The 9,365-nt window shown below is 35.9% G+C and overlaps 1 long non-coding RNA gene across 2 annotated transcripts; it reads right to left on the minus strand.

Annotated features, from left to right (window-relative positions):
* Positions 1-901: 901 nt before the first annotated feature.
* On the minus strand, positions 902-4,308 carry LOC148874736 (uncharacterized). Of its 2 annotated transcripts, XR_016104723.1 has the most exons (4): positions 4,240-4,308; positions 3,854-4,120; positions 3,384-3,646; positions 902-1,443 (listed from the first exon to the last, which is right to left on the minus strand). It is a non-coding gene; the product is annotated as an uncharacterized LOC148874736 (long non-coding RNA). The 2 variants fall into 2 exon arrangements; XR_016104694.1 differs by lacking the exon at positions 4,240-4,308 and having other exon boundaries at positions 3,854-4,213.
* Between the last annotated feature and the right edge of the window lie 5,057 nt (positions 4,309-9,365).

The following is a 9,365-nucleotide window of genomic DNA, read 5'->3' on the forward strand; positions in this document are numbered from 1 at the left end:
AGAAACCACAACCATCTGCTAAAATTATTGATCATGAGGCCTGAGCAAAAAACATATATTATTTCAGCTTCTGCTTTTAGTTACCATTTAAGCAATGATTGGATGGTAATTATCCCCTGTAATGTTAGATAGCTTATTAACCTATGTTACATGAAACATTGTAAAATCATTAGGTCCAAGCAGGATGATATTCTCTTTTAGTTTTGCAGCTCCCTGCAGTTGTTTAGAAATATATTTATTCTTGTAATGGTCCCTCAACTATCATTTTGATGTGACTATAAATTTGCAAGGATTGTTGCATACCTGTTCCACCTAATTAGTTTGCTCTTTTAAATTGACAAATCCACTTTGATGTTGGCTTTCAACAGTTAGCCTTTTGTGGGTTCATATTAGTTCTAAAAAGCAACTAGGGATGTAAGCTGGTAAGGCTACTGCAGCTTGGACTTTACCCAAGGCCTGAACTACCTCAATCTCAAGCCAATCCACACCATGTATAGAGCGGGCTAGGGTGGGGGGGGGGGGGGAAGAAGGCGGGGTGAGACCATTTTTTAACAAGAGAATGAGCAAAAAAGAATGATAAGGGAAAATGATAAAAATACTTTAACTTGATATCTACATGGAATGGAAGTTATCAAGTAAAATGCATCATAACCCAAAGCCCATTAACTGTCATTCTACAACTTCAACCCAGCCTTAACCCAATTAGGAGCATAGCAAACCCATCTTAATAGGGGTAGCTATCCAGGTTACCCAATCAACCCCTGCCCTCCAAGGGGGCAAGGAGGTAGCTCTTATAATTGGTCTGTTCAGCAATTATGTTCAGACAATCTTGCCAAGTGACCATAATTTTGAGTTCATCAATAGTTAGATTCTTGGCTTAAATAGCCATCAAAATGAATTCATGGAGAATGTAATTAAATTCACTGAAAATGTAAGTCAATAATAAATACAAGCCCAAGAAGTAGAATCTAAAACAAAACCATCACTCTAGAAAATTTTGGTCTTTTCATTGTACACATGTATGCATATAATAGAAATATATGTATTTGTCTGTGATTGGAAAGAGAATCCTGCACGCCTGTATCTTGCAATCTCTACATGGCATTTGAATGTAGTATCTGCAGGTGAAAGTTCCTACTACGAAATGTTGGAGCAGGGGAAGTAATGAAAGCTCCTACTAAGAAATGTTGGAACAGGGGAAGTAATTTAGTAGCTCATTGCATACTCCCGTGTCCATTCCTTTGCTTTCTTTGCATATGTTGCCCTATCATCTCTGTAAAGAAGAGCAATTGGATGGTCGTCAAATTCATCAACTTCAACTGGTTCAAGAAGAAGTGACCATATTGAAAATAGCAGCCCTTGAATAGTAAAGGCAGGAGTCCACTGATCCCAGAGTATGTCAACATGGATGGTGCCATGTTCATCAATATTTGGATGGAAAACCTACAATTCATACAGCATTGAAATATCAATCTCGATAGTCTTCAGAGTTCGTTTTTGATAATGCCACGGGAAACTTTTGTAACATGCTTTCTTCAATAAAAGATGTTAATTTAGAAAACAGGAGAAACACATTTAGGATGAAAGTTTCCCAAAGCATTGGAAATGGCATGCTTAAAATAAATAGGTGATCCAAGATGTCGACCCCATATGGCCAAACTGAAGAACTATTCAGGGAAATTAATTATAAAGGCTTTGTTTGTTTGCACTTGCAGTGCAAAGCTGAATCAGATTCATATTTTACACCCAGTTCAGTTTTGCATCGTTGTGTTTGTAACTATGATTTGCACTCCTACAGTCCTACCTGATACAAAATTTTGCATTTCGTGTCTTGTTTGCACTCATTAGCAGTGCAAATTTTGCATCCCAAAAACTGATACAAAATTTGCACGACTTTCCTGTAGACCACATCATCTTGCTTCCTAGTTCCTTCCAAACAAACAAATAACCCTCCTATTTCTATTATCTTTTCATTTTATTTCCTATTTTGGTTCTCACATGAAAATAAGACAGTCAAATATGAAGCAAAGGTAAACCAGAATCTACATTCAGCCTATTTGCACTTCCATGCATTTACACCAGCTGAATTTATTTGCAATGCAAAAACAAATATGCTGGTTCATGAAAATGCATAGTTGGTTCAGTTTTACATTGATAAATTTTGTACTCTTGCCAAATGTTTTTTGTTTTTTTTTTTTTTGTAATGAGTACAAACATGAATTCCAAGACTGGAATCCACCTTTTCTACATTGACCAACTTTGAGTGCAAAGTTTGTAACCATTGCCCTCATTTTGAATGCAAACATGTCTTGGAAGTTGTGATAGCTATCATTTTCAGTACACAAATATTTTGTTACCAAATGCTTGCAAAATGAACCAGAGTACAAATATCCATCGACTTGGCATTTGCACTACAAACAAAGGCAGCCTAAAGAAATTCGCATTGTAAACAAACTTTGCAAGTGCAAATAAAATTGGCACTGGAAACGAACTGAGCCAAAAGAAGTATGTTTGCAGCAACTACTTGTTGCAGCAGAATCATGTGCTAAACCTTACACTAAATCCAGATCGAAAATGAATTGTGTATGACTTTTCCATTCTGATGTTACATATGCAAAGTCTATTAATAATGGTAGTAATAATATTATAAAACTGTGGTTTAAGAACTGCAGTAAAAACAGAGACTACTTTTGGATAATCCAATCAATGGAGGGGCAAAGTCCCCAAGTTTATGTTTGACATATTCTTTTCAGTTTGTGTCAATACTGCATAAACAGTAAGTAGAAATTAGACTATATAATTAACAAATTAATGTGTCCAAAAAATTAAGTAATGGAAATAAAGGACATCCATTATGATATTAAAAGAATAGCATAGTTCTTCCAGGAAACAGTTAAGCAAAAATGAGATAAGGTCCTACTGTTCCTCCACAATAACTCAAGTAGTGAGTTGGCATTTATGAAAATCATTCTTTTTCCAACTTCTCTATTATTTAATATTTGATAAGTCATTACCAAGACAAAATCAATCTGGTAAATGAATTAGCAACTATGTTTTCAGTAGTGACCTCTTGCCACTGGTGCCAAATTTATAATATTGAATTATGTGTTTCTTCTATGGACCATCCCATTCCGTCATTTTCTAGATTGAATTCTAGAATTACTGTGTTTCTCTGTTCTCAATTTTATCATCCCACCGGCAAAAGGCCACCAAATGTACAGCACTCTGCTCTTAAAGGTGGAGTGCTTGGTGAAAAAAGAACAAAGAGCTTGCTTTAAAATTTGGCACATTTCAGTCCTCAAACTCTACTTAGCATGTGACTGGTGAACTTCAGACCAAAGATATACGGTTAAAAAAGAATGCAAAAGAAAAGAAATGCTTGCCTTAGTTTTAAATTTGATCTGAGGAGGGCTATAGGGGTAATTCTCAGGGATGCTGATAGACAGAAAAAAAAGGCCTCCCTCAAATGGGGTATACATTGGCCCTTGTATCATTCCCTGCCACTCAAAGATGTCATCTTCCACAGGCCCACAACTGCAATGATCCAGCGGTTCTGTCTTCATGCTTTGCAGTTCCTTTAGCAGTCTCATCTTTGCGCACTCCTCGGGATTCAGGGGATGAGAGAAAAGATCCATTTTCCTTTACACTACAAATGAAGCCAAGAGATAAAAAAAATAAAAAAATAAAAAAATAGGGAGCAATATTAAACCAAGAGAAAAAATATTAATCAGAAACAAGAATTCTGCTATAAACCCAAGTTCGAAATCTTTCATAAGAGATGAGAAATGATCAAAGAAAACAGAGAGAGAGAGAGAGAGAGAGAGAGAGAGAGAGATTTTAGATTTATATTTACCATTGTTAGCAGTAAATGGTCTAGCCAGTGGCATTCCAGAAGCTCCTGACCCGGCTACAGCCTACAAGCTCAGGCACCACCTCAGGAGGCTCAAGAAAAATATGATCTCGGACATTCAAGCTCTGACTCTTCTCTTCTCTTATTAAACACACCCACACACACTCTCACCTATCCTTACCCAATTAAACTCTCTCTCTCTCTCTTGCTTTGCTTCTCTTTTTCTTCTTCTCTGTTGAATGAATGAACGGGCAGCTGTTGGCTAGATTTCTACGTAGAAAGAATGCACCAAGCAGATGTGAATATGAATAAAATGTTGTCTTGTTGATCAGAATCAAGACCTTGCAAGATAAAGATAGGAGACTTTGGATTTGAAGCAGGAAACTTACAGTAAAAAATCACGTAATGATAGACTCTTCCCTGCTGGTCAATGCTTGTTTGTTTTATTTCTTCTTTTGTATTGGACCAGTTCCTCATCCTCTGTTTCATCTCAACTCAACCGGGGGAATACGTTATGTTATTTCCCTCCATTCCGACGGTGGATAACAAAGCCACGTCACCTTTTTTTAGATGTTTGAGATCTGAGAAGAGCTTACGACATTCACAAATCACAACTGCTCGGATCCTTCCTAGTAGTAACGAGCCAACACCCACGTCATTGACTAAGGGTCCGTTTGGGCTTCAGCATTGACTACGCCACTTCGGAGAAACTACCAAATATAGTCATATCAGAAAGTCAACTTTTCATGCTTTTGCCTTTTCAGATTTTGTTTACCAAACAGAGATTCTAGGCTCTGTGTGGGGCTCATCTTGCGAAGCCAAAAGCGGCACTAAGGCTTTCATGCAGAGGTTTCTGGCTTTGCAAGCTGAACCCCACACATAAACCCTAGAAGTTATTGTTGGGTGGAAAATTTAGAAAGCCAAATTTGTGCTTTAACTGAGCTAATAAATCAAATTTTCAATGAAGCTAGTGCCCATTTGAGAGGACTTTCAGAGTGCAACTTGTGATGTTCCGAGCATGGTTTTCAAAAGCGGACCAGACCGGATGGTCGGACTGGAAAAACCGGGAACCTGTCAAGTGACCAGTTTCATTTTTCCTCAAAACTGGATTTTCTCCAAAAACCGTTGATTTTGGTCAGTAAACCGATGACCCAGGCAATTAACCGTTTGAATGGTTTTGACTATTTTTTATTTTTTTTTTGTCAGAACGGGCTGATCATTCAGTTCAAATGGTCGAACCATTTGACCTGGGAACCCAACCCCTGACCAATTCATTCTCCGGGTTGATTTTAAAAACCTTGATTAAAACTACCATCTAATTCAACTTGACATTTTAAAGTGAGTGGAAAATGTGAAAGGGCATGAATCCAAGGTTTTTTATCCAAAAAGTACACCTAAAAATTATCATATCACATGCAGTCCACCCCTTTTCTAAACAAAGTTATAATGTGGAGAGGGTTTATTTGTTTTATAAAAGGTTTTTTTTTTTTGTACCAATAAAGAGAAAATTTTCATTAATCATAAAGGTTTTAAAAGCCAGATCGGACACGAAATCATTTTGGGGACTGATTCCTTGACTGAACAGTTCGACCATTTGGTGAATGGACAAACCATTCTGATTAAAAAAAATAAACAATAAAAAATAGTCAAAAACCATAATCCAAGTCAATGAATTTCTGATCAAATCAAAACCAATTGTCTGACCGATTCCTGGATCAACCGGTCAACCATCGGAATTCTAAACACAGGAAGGGTAGGGAGCCAAGGTTCCTGCCAAACTTTTATAGTCTCCCTAGTACCAACTTGCCAAAATAGCCCTCTACTAAGAAGATCACGCCCTTTAATCAAGCTTCTCCAACTCCATGTAGTGGACCGAGGACAATAGTCTCACTAGTGCTCACCCCATGGTTCGTCTTGCTATGTGCACCCCCTAAACCATCTAAAGCCTGGGCTTTTCATGAAGTTTTAAAGCTGGCCTTTCCATTAGTTTCCCTCTCCAAGTAGAAAATGATTGTTTGTCTTCAATGAAGCTTCTGCTGGAGGGTAGAGATGCCAATGGATCGGGTTAAATGGTAAGCTCAGCTTGTTAGGGTCAGATATATTCGGCTTTAGGGTCGGGTCAGGGTTTTGATTATTCAGTCTATGTTGGGTTTATATCAGGTTTGAGTTTTGGCTGATCCACCCCCATTGGTTCATGATACCATGCATATATATAAAGTATTTTTGTAACTTTTGACTTATAATTCTATAGCCTTGAAGCTTAATATTCATTTACATGTTAATTTTGGTTGTCTTTTTTTAATGGGAAAGACGACACCTTATAATCTATAAAACAATTTTTATAACTTAAATTAATGGAATTTAGATCTTCAAAATGTGTTAAAAAAAGTACAGTTGAAATGCTATGGGTCGAATTGGGTTGGTATTGGGTTAAACCCTATAAGGTCAGTCCGGTTTCAGAAAATATGCATTTTAAGACAGGTCAGGTCAAGTTAGTTTTAGATAAACCCATGCCAAACCCGACCCGTTAACATCCTTATTGGACGATTCCCTAACACCACCAACACCACGATGGCCCGCCATATTATTGGCGATTGCAGAAGTTTGGCCTCATCTTTTTTCTAGTTCACCTTTACAGTACTCTCCTCGCCAAACAAACTCAATTGCACATAGATTAGTGAAATTTTCTTGTCCTATCCAAATCACTAGAGCTTGGTCTTCTTCTCCTCCAACCTTCATTCATGATCTTATTGTATCTGATTTCCCCAGTTAATTGAAGTTGCTTTGGATTGTTTCTCTCAAAAAAAAGGTATTACATTTTTTATATTATTATAAAATGGAACTTTCCTTTATGCTTGTAGAGCATGGTTTTTGATATGTTGTTGACCCGAACGGTTGAACTATTTGGCATAGGAACCGTCCAGGCAATCAGTTCCATTTTACCCTAAACTTGATCTTTGGCCAAAAACCGTTGAAAAAGTCAATAACACGTTGATCCGAGCAGTTAAACTATTGATTTGTTTAACGATTTCTGGCTGTTTTTTATTTTTAATTATTTTTATTTTTTTAGTTTTTTATTAGAATAGGCCGTCCGTTCAAACCAAATGGTCAGACCATCAACCTAGAAACTGATAGCTAGAATGATTCTATTTCCGAGTCGTTTTTTAAAACCATGTTGTAGAGTGTAGATTAGAAAGCATGATTTTCTCAATTGACACATCGAGCCTTCAACTACAATCGACAAAGTTTTAATTGCACTGGAGGCCAACCTTCAACTTCTCCATAATCAATCTTCTTAGAAAACATAGCAATAATTGATCTTCCATCTTGTGAAGATTTAAGGGTCGATTTGGCTTGCGGGAACAGGGGTTTGGAATTGGAACCACAATGGCACATTCCAATTCCAGCTATTTAATTGGGTGGAATGGATTTCAATTTCCATTCTTAGCACAATGGAATTCTATGATCATTCCAACCTCTCCCTTTGGGAATAAGAATTTCATCCCACCTTGTCAAAAAGAGTGGGTTCTTTCCACTCACTAATTTAACTATTATTTTTTTTTAAATGTCACTGAATTTGTTAATTTAATAGGCTTTGATATTTTTATTGTAAAAGTAATAATTTCAGGCCCCGTTTGGTTTACAGGAATAGAGGTGTGGAATTGGAACCACAATGGCACATTCCAATTCCAGCTATTTAATTGGGTGGAATGGATTTCAATTCCATTCTTAGCACAATGGAATTCTATGATCATTCCAACCTCTCCCTTTGGGAATAAGAATTTCATCCCACCTTGTCAAAAAGAGTGGGTTCTTTCCACTCACTAATTTAACTATTATTTTTTTTTAAATGTCACTGAATTTGTTAATTTAATAGGCTTTGATATTTTTATTGTAAAAGTAACAATTTCAGGCCCCGTTTGGTTTACAGGAATAGAGGTGTGGAATCGGAATTGGAATGGATTATTCTGATTTTAACTGTTTGATTGGACAGAATCGGAATCCCATTCCCATTCCTGTTGGAATGGCATTCCCCCATTTGAGGGAATAATCATTCCCTCCCCCTCCCTTGGGAATAAAATCCCATTACTGATGATTCCAATTCTCATTCTCATTTCTATTTGAACCAAACAGATTATGAGAATGAACCATTTTGATTCCAATTCTAAAAAATTTTGATTTCGATTCCGACCGTAAACAAAGCGGACCCTCAAAGTTTTAAGTGTCAGAGTTGCAATTTGCACTGGTTTGAGTAAGGCTTTTAAAATTTGAATAGACCCAGCCCAAAATAGTGTAAAATGCTAATTTGGGCCAATCAGCGTTGCATCCCTAGACCTAATAGTCCGATTAATAATTGTGTCGGGACCATGTCTACCCAAAGAAAATTTGAGTTTATAAAATCTTGAAATTTATTTGAGGCCCATTTGGGAGGGCTAAAGGTTCGATGGAGTTGCTTTCATTGAGCGGCTTTGAAGTTACAAAAACAAACTTCACCAGAAAACCACCTTTTTGGCTGAGTCATCCATGTGGGCCCATCTCACAAAGCCAGAAGCCCATGGATTTTAGGGTTTCTCTATAAGAAATTTTCAATTTTTATATATTGGTAATGTAATTAGATTTGAACCAGATAAAAAACCATTCTGGTCACTAAGTTGCAAATAGAATGGTCTGACCATTTGGTTCAACCATTTTATTCGCTTAAACAAAAACATTAAAAAATGTAAATTCTTATTTAATTTTATTTTGGGTTTTACTATATTTTGGTACCATGTCTTAATTTACTTTATTTGTATTGTAATCAAATAAAATAAGCTAAAATTTGAAATAGAAATAGGTCAGAATGTACACTCAAATCATTTGTAGTGTCAATCTGTCATGGTTTTGCATCAGTGCAAATTTATTTGCACTACAACCAAATACAGCTTAAGGCTTGGTTTGAAAGGAATGCAAATACAAATAAGTATAGTACAAATACAAACAAAATAATATAAAATACAAGGCTTTGTACTCTACATATTTATATTTGTAGTCCTTCCAAAGTGAGCCTAAAGGAGTTCAACTACAAAGAATTCACTAATATTGGTTGAACATTAAATACAGAGTTATGTTAAATTCTATGTACTTTGTTATTAATTCACATTTTACAAAGTGTATTTTCATATACTTTGCATGTGGCAATTCTAAATGATGGTAATGATAGTAATAGTGTATCTGAAAATTTCTATAAATATGTATTTTTTTTTTGTTTTTATAATTTTTATTTTGTATTATTAATCGGATACAGATTGTAAAATCCAAATCTAATTACATAAACACATTATCTAAATATGTGATAATTGGATCGAGTTGTGAAGTTTCAAGTATCATTAGAAGGCTTGGCTTCTTGCCTAGATTATTCCTTTTGTAATATTTTATCTTGTTGGTGCATCTTTTTCTTGGTTCATTTATCAAATAAATGTAAGATTTAAATAGAGGGAATTGAATGAAATGAAAAGTAATAATTCAATTTACAATT

This window comes from Nelumbo lutea, chromosome 1 (genome assembly GCF_056320005.1).
Source record: "Nelumbo lutea isolate HS-2025 chromosome 1, American lotus-T2T, whole genome shotgun sequence".
Taxonomy (NCBI): domain Eukaryota; kingdom Viridiplantae; phylum Streptophyta; class Magnoliopsida; order Proteales; family Nelumbonaceae; genus Nelumbo; species Nelumbo lutea.